This window comes from Protopterus annectens, chromosome 8.part0 (genome assembly GCF_019279795.1).
Source record: "Protopterus annectens isolate FY-2018-M chromosome 8.part0, PAN1.0, whole genome shotgun sequence".
Classification (NCBI taxonomy): Eukaryota; Metazoa; Chordata; order Ceratodontiformes; family Protopteridae; genus Protopterus; species Protopterus annectens.
In genome coordinates, this window is record NC_056741.1 from 1,507,227,310 (window position 1) to 1,507,244,376 (window position 17,067).

Here is a 17,067-nt window from a genome sequence, read left to right on the forward strand (position 1 = left end):
AACATTCAACTCCCTAAAATAAAAATTTCTCCTTTTTACCCCATCTTCAAAAAACAAGACAAAACTTATTAGTTACTACCCTCTCACATCAAAAACTAAAAGCTTCCCCACTTCAATACTAACAGCAGGTGACATACAGCCAAATCCAGGTCCAAACCCAAACCTTACCTCTATCACAAACACCCCTCTCACCCCAGCCCACCAAACTGCACACCAAAAAACAATCTCCTTCTATTCTATTAATACTCAAAGCATCCTCAACAAAGTTAGTCTGTTTCATGCATGGATAGCAAATCATACCTCTGATATCATCACAGTAACAGAAACCTGGCTTAAACCCCACAACCTAGATAAAGATATTCTCCCCCCTGGCTATAACATAATTCACCTTGACCGTAACAACAAAAAGGGTGGGGGAATTGCCATAATCTATTCCAGCAATCTTACTATTTCTCACATTAACCATTCTATCCCATCTTTCTCCCCAGCAGAAACATTGGCAGTTAACCTAAAACTAAACAAGTATGCCACAATTACTATAGTAGCCACATACATCCCTCCAGGGGACAATATTCCATTACTGGAAAACATTCTCTCCCAAAAAAATTCTGGAATGCTATCAATCAAATACTTCATCCAGGAAACCCTACCTCACCAAACCCTACCCCTGAAAAGACACCAGAAGAAACTGCTAACACCTTCAATTCTTACTTTGTCGAATCAATATCCAAACTCTTTAACTCCAATAGCTCCACTACAACTGACCCAATAAACCAAGCTTCTTCCTTAACAACTACTCCTCCCAAAATCTTCTCCCTGAAGCCTATCTCTACAACCTACATTTGAACCCTACTCTCCAAACTAAAACCCTGCTCAGTATCTGCTGACAACATCCCATCATACTTTCTCCAGACAGCTGCCCACTCACTCGCCTTTCCCATCTCTTTCATCATAAACTGCTCAGTCTCTGAATCCAAAGTACCATCCATCTGGAAACATTTCTATACCTTGCCTATCCACAAAGGTGGTAACTCCACTGAAATCTCAAACTTTAGACCTATTGCCATCCTCTCCCCTCTGTCAAAAGTTCTCAAAAAGTGCATATATACTCAAGTCATGGATCATCTCTCTCAGGCAAACCTACTTACCCCAACACAACATGGTTTCCGACCTAAGCATAGCACATATACTGCACTGCTATCCTTTCTCAACACTATCTCCCTGGCCAGAGATGACCATAAACTTATCTCCTGTCTCTTCCTCGATCTCTCAAAGGCCTTTTATACTGTTTCTCACTATCTACTACAAAACAAACTGTCTAACTTTAACTTTTCTCCTGACACAGTGGCTTGGTTCGATAGCTACCTAAAAGATAGATTTCATTCAGTAAAATGAGACACTGCTTTATCTACTCCCCTTCCAATACAAATGGGAGTCCCACAAGGATCCATTCTTGGGCCACTGCTTTTCAACATCTTTACAAACCTGCTCTATACCTCCTGCCCACTGTCCTCTGTTATCCAATACGCTGATGACTCTACAGTCATTGCAATAGCTAACTCTCCCTCTGAACTCTTATCAGCTACCCAAACATCCTTCAACTCAGTAGAAACATGGCTCTCAAACAACAAACTCATCCTCAACCCCAAGAAAACAAGGCTCCTACTTTTCCTTTCCAAAACATCCAACCATATAAAGTCCTCATTTACTTTCCCGTCACTTAATAACACTCCTATTGTAGTTGAATCTAGCTCAAAACTAATGGGAATCACAATCGATTAGCAACTAAAATTCGACCTCCACATAAACAACTGTATAAGGAATACTCACTTTAAATTAAGCCTACTTTATAGAAATAAAACATTTCTCACCCAGGAAGCTAGAATAACCCTCACTCATTCCTACCTTCTTCCCTGCCTAACATATTGTTCACAAATCCTTACTAACCTAAACTCCTCTCTCCTCACTAGATTTGAGACCACATACCACAAAGTAGCTAGATTTGCAACTCAACTTTCCTATAGATCTCACCACTGTCTCTCTCTAAGATATTTAAATTGACTAGAGTTACCTCACCTGCTCCTTCTCTCCCAGCTCCAAACCATACATGCAATTCTCTACCAACCATCTTTCTGTCCAGCCTTACACACCATCATCTCTCACTATACTCCCACAAGAAGCCTCCAAAGCTCCTCCCAAGACCTCCTAAAAATCTATAAACCAAAATCTAAAGCAGGGTGTAGCCTATACAGCTATTATACCTCTATCAAATGGAACAAACTTCCCTTCGAAATTCGAACACTCACACATCCCACACAATTTAAACTAACTCTAAAAGAATATTATAACAGGAAATGGATCTGCCAATGCTCAAATCCACCCTGAAAAATCTCTATCTCTCTCCACTAATCAATAGCTTTTTCCCCTCTCTCTGTAACTTTATTCCATCCTGATTGTTTAATTGTAAAATTTAACATTCAACTCCTATGTTGCCCTTCTATTCTAACTACTACTTTCAAAAAGTGCTCTGACTTTTATCTACCTGTTTTCTCCATTACATAATTCTATGTATTATACTAGTATTTATGACAAAATGTAATCTGTATATTCTCAAAATTCTCCTGTAGCCTGCTAACTGATTTGCCTTATTCTATCTGTATAATATCTGTTAATAATGACAAACTGTTATATCTATTTACTGGAGCTTTTCTCCCCGGGTCTCTGCTGAAAAAGGGCTTCGGCTCAGTCAGACATTCCCGGCCAACAAATGTAAAATAAATAAATAAAATATTGGCCCTAGGGCCTATATAAGATTAGCCAAAAAGGTATCCTTTCTTTTGCCACCCAAGAAAATTATTTTCCTGTGCACCTGTCGAGCAGAGCCACAGAAGTGAACCCCGGGGTGAATTTCCTATTTCCCAGCCAATCGTCAAGATTTTTCTTGAAGAGTGCTAATGAGAAACTTTCTTTGATATAGATAGGTAGTTTGTTCCAGAGTATGGGAAGTCTCTGGGACAGGAATCTATCCCTCCAGCATGTTCTGTTTATTGTGGTGACAAGGTTTTAGTCCCTAGAGCATGTAGCTCGGTGGGATTGGGATTTTTTTAAGCGGAGCATGTCCAACAGCTCTGGGTTTGACATAGCTTTGTATGTTAGACAGAGCTCGCCTCTGAGTAGGCGATATGCGACAGAGTAAAGCTGGAGTTTTTTGAGATGGTCTGCACAGGACATCTGCTTGAGGCTGGTAATCCTCTTTGTGAGGTATTTCTGTGGCCTTTCCAGTTGTTGTAGATGTCTTGTGAGGTACATACCAAAAGGGGCATTGTACTCTATAATGGGTCTAATGACTGATGAGTAGAGGGGAACAATTACCTGTTTTTTCCTGGATGAGAAACCTTTTGTGATGAGGTGTGCCATGTAGAAGGATTTCCTGACTACTATGGCGATGTGATTATCAAAGGAGAGACTACTGTCCACCTGTGTCCCAAGGCCACTTATCACTCTTTCGGTGTTAAGTAGACTACCGCCTATGCGGTAGTTCATGGGTACAGAGTTTTTACCAAAAGGGATGACAATGCACTTTTTGGCATTAAGTTTGAGGCCATGGCTTTGACACCAGATATTTGTCTCAGTGAGGCCCTTTTGTAGGATGTCCACATCATTAGGTGTTTCGATTATGGCTCCTAGTTTGCAGTCATCTGCAAACTTCATTAGCCAAAGACCTTCTGTGTTAGCCTGTACTTCAGAGAAGTAGATAGCAAACAGGAGAGGGCCCAGGACTGAACTCTGTGGTACTCCACTTTTCACTGGTCTGAAGTTAGATTTGGAGTCTGCTACTTTCAAAGTGTGGGTTTTGTCAGTGAGCCAGATGGCAACCCATCTTGTGACATAGGCATTTATACCTAGTTTAGTGAGTTTAACTATAATTCCAGAGTGGGGGTGGTGTTGAAAGCCTTGGTGAGATCTAGATAGGCTGTGTAAACCACCTTACCCTCATCTATGGCTTTGGTGACTGCTTCAAAGAAGTCTATCAGGTTTAGGAGACATGATCTGCCTTTTACAAACCCGAACTGGGTGGGGTCCAGAGTTTGGAGATTAGCAATGTGTTTCTTTGTAAGTACCATGATGATATGTTCCATGGCCTTGCAGACCAGGCACATCAGGCTAATGGGGCAGTAGTTCCCAGGGTCTGTGGTAGATCCCCCTTTGTGGAGTGGGATAACTGTTGCTGTGCGCCATTCAGTGGGCACAAAGCCTCAGGTGAGGCTATGATTGAACATGGTACTTAGGTGGGGTGCTAGTTCATTCTGTAGTTTGTGTAGAATGCAGCCTGGGATGTTGTCAGGTCTCATGGATGCTGTGTTCTTGGCTTTGGAGAGTGTGGATTTTACCTGTGCAGCCGTGATTACAGGAACCTTGCATTCTTCCGGTATAGAGGTTTTTAGGGGGTGAGAGGGGGGTAAAGTTAGCACTGAACCTATCTGCCAGTATGTTGGCAATATCAGTTGGTTCTGAATATTTAGTGCCATTGTGCTGTAACTCAGAACAGATCTGAGTGTTGCCATTGAAATTCTTGACATAGCTATAGAATGCTTTGTGGTTTTCTTTAGAAACAGTGGTGATTTTGTTTTCGTAACCAGCTTTGGAGGAGTTTATGAGGGATCTCAGCTTCTTACTGAGGCTGACCAGGGAGTTCCTCCAATCATGGGATTTTACTTTTTTTTGCAGCAGTTTCTTCTGTTGTAGAGTTTGTTTATGGCAGGGGACCACCAGATTGGCTTCCTTTTTTTGGAGGATAGCATCTTGGTTCTGTTAGGGATAGCACGATCCATGCACTCGTATAAGTGCTTATAAAGTGCATTTGTGTGGGATTCAGCAGTTGTACCTCTATTGTCCATCTGGATGGGTGTCGTGAAGTTTGCCACTTCTGTCTTAAGAAGTGTGAAGTTGGCTTTGGAGAAATTTTTTACGGTGGTTTCCCTAATGGGGGTGGGGGCGGGATGTGAATGTCTAGGGTGATTAGCTTGTGGTCGGATCTGACCAATGAGGAATTGACCTCTGGTGTGGAACACCAGTCACCCATGTTGGTAATGACCAGGTCTAGGATATTGCTGCCTCTGGTGGGGGTGTGGATAAGTTGATCCAAGGCACTGGAATTTTTGAATTCCAGAAAACATTGAGCCAAAGAGTTGGTACATGAGTAGTTTTCCCAGTTAATGGTGGGGTAGTTGAAATCACCCATTATTAGGGTGTTGGGTTGTACCCTAATATTTTCCAGTGTATCAAGACATGAGGAGTGGGAATCCTTGGGCATGGTAGGGGATCTGTAGCAAGCTACAATTTGGATTGCCGTCTTGCTGAGAGTTAGTTGCACTTGGATATTCTTGGATGCATTATGCTGAGCAGCTAGCCTGGAGGTGTGGATATCCTTAATGAATATGGACACACCTCCACCTTTAGCTTTTCGGTCCAGGTTAGGTGGCTGAAAGGTGTGGTATGAATTATAGCCTGGTAATGCAGGGCTCTCTAGAGCCTTGAATGAGGTCTCCATCACTGCACAGATTTTGATGTTCTCCATTTTAAGGAGTGCCTCGAATGAGTGCATTTTGAGGTTTAGACTTCTAGCATTGAGTAGTATTACCCTCAGATTTTGCTTACTTGTACCTGTTATGGTGGTGAATTTGTCATTTGAACCTTGCCTACAAAAGGCACTATAGGAGTGGCAAGAACCTTAGCCAGTATCTGGAATCCAAAGGGCGACAGGTGCAGGCCATCTCTGGCAAAGCATCATGGTCTGTCAATCATGTCATCCCAGGCAGACAGATACTGGATCCCCTTAGAATGACACCAGAAGCTTAGCCAATTGTTGAAGTCAGTCATTTTGTCCTTGTACTGCGGTATCATTCTGGATGATGGCAGGGTGCTCCTCAGGGCTAGGGTCATACCTGCCTGGGCTACAAGATCGGAGACCTCCTCCATGTCTCTTTTCATGTAGTCCATGGCGGTACATCTCAGGTCATTCACACCAACATGGACAATGACAGAGTCATATTTGTATCTGTTGTGGAGTGACCTGAGTGTGTGCATTATATGGTGGATCCTGGCACCCAACAGGCAGAGTCGAATATCAGTGTGCCTGACTATAGAGTCACCTATGACTAGAGTGTTGGGTATGTTGTTATGCCTTATGGGCTGTGGTTGGATGGCACACTGAGTTTGTGGGCTATGTGTCATTTGGGTTGTGTTGGGGGTGGAGGTTGCTTGCGTTTCTGCTTTGGAGGTCTCTGCTGCTTGGGAAGATTTTTATTGAGGGCCTCCATGAATGTAGGTGTGTGTTTTGTGTTTCTATGTGTGTGTTTTGTTGGTGTAGGTTTTGAGGGACTATGTGATGAGTGTGGTGTGGTGCAAGTGTTTACCTTCTCCTCTTGACTGTCTAGTCCAGTCTTGGGTGAATAGAGCTTTGCTTCCAGTTTGGCTATATAAGTGCATCTCTCACAGGTTGTAGTGTTGGGTGGTAGGTGGTGAGGGTTGTCTGTGTACATGAGGCAATTGCTGCATGGCCCAAGATGTCCAGATTCATCAGTTAGACAGGATAAAACATTGGGAGCTGACCTATAGACATGCCTGGATAAGTGCTTATTTATTAAGTACTAAAAACTGTTTTCCTCTAGACAAGTGAGGAAAGTTGAGTGCTGTAGTAATTTGTAGCTTATTTAGTGCTTACAATGAGTTCTGAACAAGTGCTGAGCTTAAAGAAACAGAGTTGAGTGCTAAAACTAAAAAGCTGGCTAGTTCTAAGGGAAAATTTGAAGAACAGACTTTATGGTGCCAGGAATATTTTAACCCTAGCTAAGCAGTGATGCATAAAGTGTATTTTTTTTAAATATAACAGTAGCAAATGAGGAAACTGATTTAAACAAATTAATCAATTAACCAATAAAAAGCTAAAAACTGAGCCCCGTTCCAGCAGTCTTTGGTCAGACAAGTTCTAACTGCATGCTCCTGCCACTAGGGTGCAGGGGAACCTTCTCCAGATAAAAATGGCCTGGATTAGTGCTCAATTTATACAAACAAAGCTAGATTCAGCAGGTCTGAATCTAGTCTTATGCTACAGCAAACAAGGTGTACCAATTTCAGAAAGAAACAATTCAAATAAGCAGGCACAATAAGCCTTTAACCAGAAACTCCCAGCTCAGAAGGGCAGAATCTATCCTCTCATCCCACAAGAGTGCAGACCACACCTTCTTAATTTAAAATAACTGGCCCTAAGCCCAAGTGCTTAAACCAGAACTAATACACTTTTAGAATAACAGACACTAAGCCTTCAATCAGCAACTTCCAACTTAGAAGGATGTAAGCTACCTGTTCTGCCACAACAGTAAAGAACACAAACCTTCTTAATGTAAAACAACTGGTCTGAAGCCCAAGTGTTTAAACCTAAGGCTTAGAATAAGAGTTACAATTTAATCAGACTACTAACAAGCAGTTATAAATGCAGCAGAATAAATGCAATTAAGTACTTTTAAGAACAGGCAGCAAAAGCAAAAAAAAAAGTAATAAAGTAGGAAGAAACAGAAATACAGTAAAAGCAGATGAATAAAGTGCAATTTTATAGAACACAAGCAAACTGATTTAAACAAATTACCCAATTACCCAGTAAAAAAGCTCAAAACTGAGCCCTGTTCTGGCAGTCTTCAATCAGACAAGTTCTAACTACACACGCCTGCCATTAGGGTGAAGGGGAACCTTCTCCAAAAAAGATGGCCTGGATTAGTGCTCAAGTTATACAAACAAAGCTAGATTCAGCAGGCCTGAATAAAGTCTATGCTAAAGCAAACAAGGCACACCAATTTCAGAAAGAAACAGTTCAAATAAGCAGGCACAATAAGCTTTTAACCAGAAATTCCCAGGTCAGAAGGGCAGAATCTAGCGTCTCCTCCCACAAGAGTACAGACCACAAACCTTCTTAATGTAAAATAACTTGCCTGAAGCCCAAGTGCTTAAACCAGAACTAATACACTTTTAGAATAACAGACACAGAGCCTTCAATCAGCAATTCCCAACTTAGAAGGATGTAAGCTACCTGTCCTGCCACAACACTGCAGACCACAAACCTTCTTAATGTAAAGCAAATGGTCTGAAGTCCAAGTGCTTAAAACAACAGGCTTAGAATAACAGTTACAATTTAATCAGGCTACTACCAAGCAGTAATAAATGCAGCAGAATAAATACAACTGAATACTTTTAAGAAGAGACAAAAGCAAAATAAGGTAATAAAGTAGGAAGAAACACAAATACAGTAAAAGCAGATGAATAAAGTGGATTTTTTTTAGTAAAGTGCAAGGAGAGAGGAAGTGGGTTGTCCTTCTCAAATGTTCTCTCTGTATTAGACTGAACACTAGACTGGAAGGGGTGTCCTAGATCAAATTTATAGTAGGGGTGAGCAACTGCAAAGCCACCAACTATAACAACACCAGAAGAATAGGGTGGGATGGAGGGGGAAAGACCAGTTTCAGGACATATGAGAACAGAAAGCAATGCCAGAAAATATATAAAATAATTCAGTCAGGCAAAAAAATATTTCAGTCAGGCAAAATTAAGTTAATAAATTAAATAGACAGAGAAATAAATACAGTATTATCTTTAAAACTGAAAGTTTGTACTTAACTTCAGCTTCTAATACAGTTGATTGTAGCCAGCCAAACCACTCAGATATTGAACAGAAAAAAATCACATGTGCCCATTTATTATGTTACTGTATGATGTGCCAGTGGCAGTAATTAGTGTTATCGTACTACTAAACACATTTCTAAAGCCTTGTTGATGGTCACACATTATCTGTAAATATGTATGTTTTAAGAGCTGCCTGTAAATCAGTTTTATTTGTGTAATGGGGCATAAGTTAGAAACAGGTCTGAAATCTTTTAAGCCCTTTGGAGGGGATACTTTACTTTAAGTAGAGGGATGGTGACAGAATGTCTGAATGATGAAGGGAGTTTGCCTGTAGCAAGAGATAAAGTAAAGATGAGGGACAGTGGTTTGGCAATTCTTCCAGTTAAGAGCATAAGGAAGATGGGGCGAAGGGGAAGAATTTGGCACCAGAGGAACTTAATTTCTGGGGAAGGTTCTTGGTTTGTTTCACTGAGATGGTTGTTTGTCTAAAGGTTATAACACAGATATTACCACTGGACAGTTGGGGCAAGGCACTGGAAATAGAAAGATTTGGTAATTTCTTGTGGGTAGAAGGAAGGATGTTTTGTATTGATTGAAAAAGTCAATGTTTAGGCATTTGTTGAGCGGTGGAAGACTCAGTAATGTGCTTTGCTAGGCTATTTATTTCTTTCCAAATTAATTTTAGGTTGGAGGTATATGTTTGTTGTCGTTGTCTAGGGTTTATTAGTTGGCACTATTAATGGCTATTCTGGTTGATTTTCTATGGTCTAAGAATATTTAGTGAATATTAGCATTATTGAGGTCTGCTTTTTAAGCATGCTATGAGGTAACCCTCTGTTTAATTTTATTCCTAGTGCTGTCTCATATCCAAGGACATTTCTGTGCTCTTAATCATCTACAAGGTCAGGATTACAGGAGAGACTTTATATTAGAGTAGATATAAAGTTTGACAAGGCTAAGTCAGGGTCAGTCTGGGACTAAAGTAATGAAGGTAGTGGTAATCAGTAGATTAAGGTTTGTAACTTATTTTATTTGAAAGTTCTTCGAGAGATTATTTCTGGAGCTGCCTTCATAGTTTTGAAGGACTAGTAGGACAGTACCTGGCAGTCATCACTTATTTAATTGGGTTGGATATTCATCTAACATCATCCGTCCCTATGTTATTTATATTGATGTATTGGGCTGAGTGATTTCCAGTTTGTATATTTGGCCTGGTAGATAACTGCACTAACTGCTCAAGAGTTGGAGTGTGTTATAGTCTCCTAAAATAATGCAGTTTTTGTAGACACCATTAGGGAACTAGGTGTATTTCCAGAGCAGATGGGGAAGACGGTGGAGAGATACAAATTGAGCCTATATGGAGGTGTGTCTGACCGCCAAGAGAAATTTGAGCTTTAATCATTGGAGGTACCTAAGGTCCTGCTAGTATGGGACACAGTTTAAAAAAAAACATAGTCCCTCCATTTCTGCAACTTGGCCAGTTATCCATTAGGATATGACAACTGGATCAAGTAGAAGTCATCTTTATCTGAGATATCACTCATGGCAAGGATATGTGGTATTGAGAGTCAGCATTCTAATACTGTCAATTTGTTATTAATGCTGCAAACAATGAGGCAGGTATTTTTAGATGAATATTGAAAAGAGAGAGAGAGAGAAAGAGAAAGGGAGAGGGAGAAAGAAAGAAAGAAGCAGAATGATGTTAGTGTGGGTTGTTAGTCCTCAACTGAGTTGAATGTTCCAGGAGAGGGTTAACCTATGGTAGAGATAGTATAATTTGAAATGGAGACCTTTAAACTTTTAATAGGGGATGTAGTGTTTGTAAGAGATTTATTTGTATGATGTACTGACTTCTCATCAGGAAATTTAGTGAGTTCCAAACAGTGAGTGTGTATACTTATTAATATCTGATCATGGGTAAGGTTTGGGATACTATAATTAGGAGGTGTGCATGTGTGTGTGTGTGTGTGTGTGTGTGTGTGTGTGTGTGTGTGTGTGTGTGTGTGTGTGCGTGTGTGTGTGTGTGTGTGTGTGTGTGTGTGTGTGTGTGTGTGTGTGTGTGTGTGTGTGTGTGTGTGTGTGTGTGTGTGTGTGTGTAGGCAGTATGTCTGTAAGATGTATAGCACCAATAAGAAGGACGGGAAGGAGCATACAAGATAGTTTGAGTTGTCGAAGGGCCATAATGTGTTAAGGGTGTTATATGGGGAGGGTGTTAAGTAGGGCAGAGAATGGTTTGTGTTGGGGGGAGGTATTAAGTAATGGAAAGTAAAGGGCAGTAAGTATGAGTGAATAAGAAAGAAATTGTTTTCTGTAGCAGAGGGAATGGCAAGGTGGTAGACTAATTGGTCACCAACTGTTATTGTCTTTAGGATATTAAAGGTCCATAAGAGGAATACAGTTTTGAGTGGGAGATGAGGGTACTAGTCAATACGTGAGAGCTGTATCAATGGTGATATAGGTTGTACATCATCCATTAACTTTATCTGCCACCTAGGTTGTAAGAAAGAAGACATTAAAGTATAGCCTATTTAAAAGGTAAGGGGTGAAATCACCTGAATGTTTATGCCAAAACAGGTGGAAATGTGCTAGGAGGTAGAGCGCTGTTGAGGTGCACTGTCTGTTAATAAAGTTATTTTTATTTTTATTTTATTTTACATTTGTTAACTGGGAAAGTCCGACTGGATACATATCCATTTTCAACGGAGGCCCGGGGAGAAAAGCTCCAAACAGATAAACATTTAAAATGCGGTATGCAGTAATATTTAGCAATTTAACAAAAATCAAAAGAAAAATACAAATAGGTTACATATTTAAGAGAATGTTCTAAGTAAGATAATATTTACAGTGATATTAAGGAATTTAACAAAAGTCAAAAGACAGCTACAAATAGGTTCCATAATGAAGAGAGGTTCAAAGTAAGGTTTTATTTAGGTAAGAGAAAGTCAACAACAAAGTGGGAGATGGAAGGAAACTATAAAGGGAGAAAAAATAAAACATATAAGAGAAATGAGGATATAGGAAGAGGAGACAGAAAAAGGAAGAACATTTATAACGAAAGAGAGGAAGAATGAGATAAGAGAATGGTAGGTAGGGTAGAAGGCAGCAGAGGCTGAGAAAGGAGGTTGCAGTTCAGATAATGGAAGCTAGAGAGAATATAAAGGGGGTAGAGGAAATTAATTGAAGGAGGGTATGATGAGAAAAAGGGAAAATGTCTTTGATAGATAAGATGGACTAATGGATTATATAAGTAACGTTGGGTTTGACCGGGCCTAGCTAAGACTGAGACAAGCTTTGGTTGAAACTCAAGTCAGTGTAGTAACTCAGACTGAGTAATTTCAGTTTTAGTCAGGGTTTAGACAAGGACATAGCCAGTTATTGTACATGTGTGTCTTTAGTGATATTTTGAAGTGAGGCAAGGAGCAATTGGTCGTTAGTTTAGCAGGAAGGAAGTTACATATTTTACCAGTAGTGTTAGAGAGTAAGGAACCTCCGGCTGAGTTGTTGGCTTTGATAGGTTGTACTAGCATTCTGCTGGAAGAGCGAAGGGATGCTAGGTTGCAATATGGGGTAATGATATTAGCTAGACTGGGGGTGTAGGAAGGTTGGTGGAGGATTTTATGAGTTACTATGAGTTGGTTATAATAGATCTGGTTGGGTAGCTCTAGCCAACCTAATTTTTGAAGATTATGGCAGTGGTGAGTTCTGTATTCTGAGCCTGAAGCAAATCTTGCTATATTGTTGTAACATTTTGTGATTTTGTTGAGATTTGATTAGGATAAGTTAGTGAGGATGGGTGAGGCATAGAGAAGGGATGACAGAAGATGTGTGTGAGCTATGGCTGTTCTGGCAGTTGGGGTTAGAAATTTCTTAATCCTATACATGGAGCCTATTTTTTTGTTTACTGTTTTTATAGTTTTGTCTATATGGGCATTGTAGTTTAGATTATTATCAATGATTATACCTAGCAGTTTAGTAGTTGGTTCTGGAGAAATTATGCTGCCATTATGAGAAGAGACTGAAAATATTGGTGGTGTTGTCTTACAGGTGGGGACAATAGTAGAAGTCTGGTTTTGCTTGGGTTCAATAAGAGCTGACAATTATTAAGCCAGTTCTCTACTTTGTTGAAGGTTGTTTGGGATAGGGATTTTAATTCTGTAGGAGTTGTGGCAGAGCAGATTAGTGTGGAGTCGTCTGCGTACTGTATAGTAGTAGCATGAGGGATAGCTTTGGGCAGGTCGTTTATGAAAATAGAGAAAAGGAGGGGACCCAGAATAGAACCTTGGGGTACTCCTAGACTGACCGGTAAAAGAGATAGATGCTCTTTCCACAGGACTGCTTGCTGCCTACTGTGTAAGTAAGGGTGGAACCAGTTGATTGCTGGGTTGTCTATGGACAGGGATTTGAGAGAGTCTAAGAGTAGGTTGTGGTTAACCATGTCAAATGCTTTTGACAATTCAAGGATGAGGGCAGAGGAAAGCAGGTTTTGATTGTGGTTTAGATTTATTTTGTGGGAGAATGTGAGAAGGGCAGTGGTAGTACTGTGGGCTGGTCTGAAACCGTGCTGGGATGGTGCTAAGAGATTATTATGGGTCAGGTGGTTTAAAAGTTGTTTTTGTATGCATTTCTCCATTATTTTGGCTAGGGAGATAGTATGGTGATAGGTCTATAATTAGAGAGTTCAGTGGAGTTTCTACCTTTATGAAGTGGAATAATATGAGCTATTTTCCAAATGGGTGGAATGTAGGATTCCTGGATAGAACGATTGATTAAGATGGAGATTGGATAAGCTATTACACTGGCAGCTTTTGTAGAAACTCAGTGGGAAGTTGGTCTGCTGCCAGGGACGTAGGTTTTAATTTCTTTAGTAAGGATTTGATATAGTCAGTAGGGATATAATTGAATTTTAAGGGGAGGGGGTTCACCTGAATTGCTGTGCTAGTAGTCGAGGAGGAGGGAGAAAGATTATTAGCTAGGGATTTTACAGGTTTGGTGAAGAAAGTGTTAAATGTCTTAGCTACAGAATAGGGGGGTAGGTGTAAGGTTGTTGATGGGGTGGGGGTAGCAAATTTACCTGGGTGTAGTAGTTTATTCAAGCCTGACCAAAATTTTTGAGGTTGATTTTGGTGTTTTTGCTGTAAGCTGACATAGTAGCTTTGCTTGTCTAGCAAGATAGATCTTTTTGCCTTGTTTCTTAATTGTTTGAATAGTTGGTGGGCTTGAGGGGATTTAGTGGTTCTCCAAGAGGTCCATGCTGCATTTCTGGCTGTTAGTTTTTGTCTAGTAGTATTGGTTAGCCATGGAGCTATTTTGTTTTTGGTTCTGATTCTGCGTATGGGAGCATAATTGTCTAGAATGGCTAGGAATCTGGTGTTGAAATATGAAACTGCTTGGTCTGGAGGGAGTAGTTTAAGATTGTCCCATTTGAAAGAGCTTAAATCAGATAAGAAACTATTTAGGTTAAAGTTTTTTTTGGATCTGAGAGTTTTAAAGGAGGTTTGGTGGGGCAGGTTTTCTCTTTTTCTCATTATGTAGGTTAGCAGGTGATCGCTCATGGCTTCGGGTTGGGTGCCTGATTTGTATAACTGTGGTTTGTTATTTATTAAGATCCAGTCTAAGATGCTTTCCTTATTGCTGGGTTTGTTGATTCTAGTGGAGGTAGAAATTGTTTGGGAGAAGCTATGTAAGTTAATGTGGATAGTGGGGAAGTTAGCTGAACAATCGATGTTGAAGTCCCTGAGAATGATTGTTTCTTGGGGGGTGGGTGGAGGATAACCAATGGAAGGTACTTTCTAAGATGTTAATGTTATTGCCTGGGGGAATATAAACTACACACTATGTTAATAGATTTGTTGTTATTGAGTTGGATTTTTGAGAGGATAGTTTCGGTATTGGTGGCAGTTAGGTTTAATGGGATGCTAATTGTGGATAGCTCGAGGTTAATGGTGGTATAGCCTATCTGCCACTCACACTAATGGAGTACATTAAAGGGAGGCAAGAATTTAGTTTACCTGCTGCCTAGGCAAAGTGAAATGAAGGAGAGAAGGTAGGGAGCTGAAATACTGTGAATGTTAACAATGAACATAGAGTTTAGCCTGTTTTCAGCATAGGCTAATGGATAATCTAATGAAAAATGTTAAATGGGAGGCAAGCATGTAGCTTACGTGTCCCGAAGAATAAGTGAAGTTGGAGAAAAGGAAGCAAGTTGAACATAAACTTGTATGTTTGGCTAACCCTTCCTGTTCTTTACTTTCTCCCACCTAGGTTAATGGAGTAATTTCTAAAAGGAGGCAAGACTTAAGGTTACCTGCCACACAAGCCAAGTGCAATTCAGGAGAAAAGGAAGCTTCTTTAACTTCTGATACACAGATATCTGAATTACAGGCCGTAATGACTATCCATCCTTTTTTGATATATCACAAAAATGGGGGTGAGTCTTAGAATCAACTCTTCTTCTATGCCTAAAGTTTTCAATAAGTTTACTCTGATTCAGACTATACAACTCCCTGTTTTCTCCATGACCTTCAAAACAAGGAAGAAAGGATCGTTCATTGCCTTGATGTTCACAGACAGCTGAGATATTATTTGACAAAACTTAAAGATTTTTAGGAAATCAAATCGACTGTATTTTATGATGGAAAATGACAGCTAGTATCTAAATAAACCATTATTCAATTCTATTATTCTAACTATGGTAAAAAACACTCCTCAGAATGTCAATGCTAATTATACTTGTACAGTATCCACTTCTGAGGCTTTCTGGAAAGGGATGGATTCTGTAGAAGCAGTTAATTGGTCTCTTATTCATTCCTTCAATAAACATTACAAGTTGGAGTCTGTTTCCAGAACCAGAACAGGCTTCCTTTCAGTCATACTTCAGAGAATTCTGTATCCTAGCCATTTTCCATCCACCCTTTCTTCCTGAGCTTTGGCGATCATCATCCCCTAGTATAATGACTTCTGCAACAGTGATATAATAAAGAACATATTACAGTTGTGTAGTTTAATTACCATAACATTATATTTTAGAAGAAATTGCTGTCTCAGTGCTATCACCCTCCCTCCAACACCCTTATTTTCCTTCCATGGCTGGGATGGGGTACCCTTTTCTCTTTGTCCTTCTGATAGGATCTTACCGAGAGCTTTAGGCGTCAGCCACCATTTTGTTTTTGTGTAAAAATGCTATGGGTTTTGGAGTACACTTGCAGCTCCAGAAACCACAAGTCAAGCTCTCTTTTTTGTCTTTTCCCTCTCTATGATGGTGAAAGACCCCCTGGTAGTCTATTAAGAGTTTTGTCACCACCACCAAGGAAGATACCTGTCCTATCTTAATATATTAGGAAGGACGATGTAGAGCTTTTCCTGTTCCCCTAACCTGTTAATATCAGGCTATACCTCTCCTCTACCTTATCTCACTTGACCTAGTATGTCACTGCTTTGACTCACCTCCTGGTTACATTCTCTCTATTCACTGAAATATCATGCCATACTCTTCACCCACAAATCAATGTCAGACCATGTCTACTGTTACAAACCTTGCACCCGCTTATTATTTATTTTATTTATTTATTTACAAACCTTGCACCCGCTTATTATTTATTTTATTTATTTATTTACAAACCTTGCACCCTCTTATCTTCCTGATATTTGTTAGTATGAATTGTCATGGTTTGCAAAGGTGGATCAGCTGACATTTTATCATCAATAAAACATCATTCTGGCAAGATCTTGTTCCATTCCCTCCCCAAGCACTCCCTATCATAAAAAACACCCTTCCGGTAATTTATACATAGAACCAGAACATATTCTATTTAGAATACTGACACTCCTCCTGCTCACCTGAAACGTGCAAAAAAACTTTCTGGTAGGAGATGCAGTTTTTTTTTTTTTTTAATGTCGGTCTGTGCTGATATTACTCATAAAACAGATATCAAAGGAGAGTAACATTATGTATTTCAACACTCCTTTTGCTAAGTCTGAACTGCATCTCTAAACTACTCAGAGCTACCTGCTTAAAGTTGGCTCCCCTTTATCATTCCTATCAAATGCTTTCTCTCTACATTAACTCAGTAACAGCAAAACAAATATTTAGTTATATTGTTGCATGAAGAAACCATCTTATAAGACAACTAATTAATGAATTGGTATGTGTACAGTTTTGGAACCAGAAATATTTATGAAAAGGCAAAGTATCACAGCAACACTGTTCAGAACCTCACCTGAGCAGATTAGAAACACAACATCTTAATAATATGAGCCTGACAGCTTGACAAAGGTAATTTTAATGATGCTAGTTACTGTGAAACAGTTGTACTGAAAACTACTTTTGAAGGACTTCAGACTTTACACCTTTTCCACAGTTGTGTGACAATGGAGGTAGTATATACAAGATGAAAG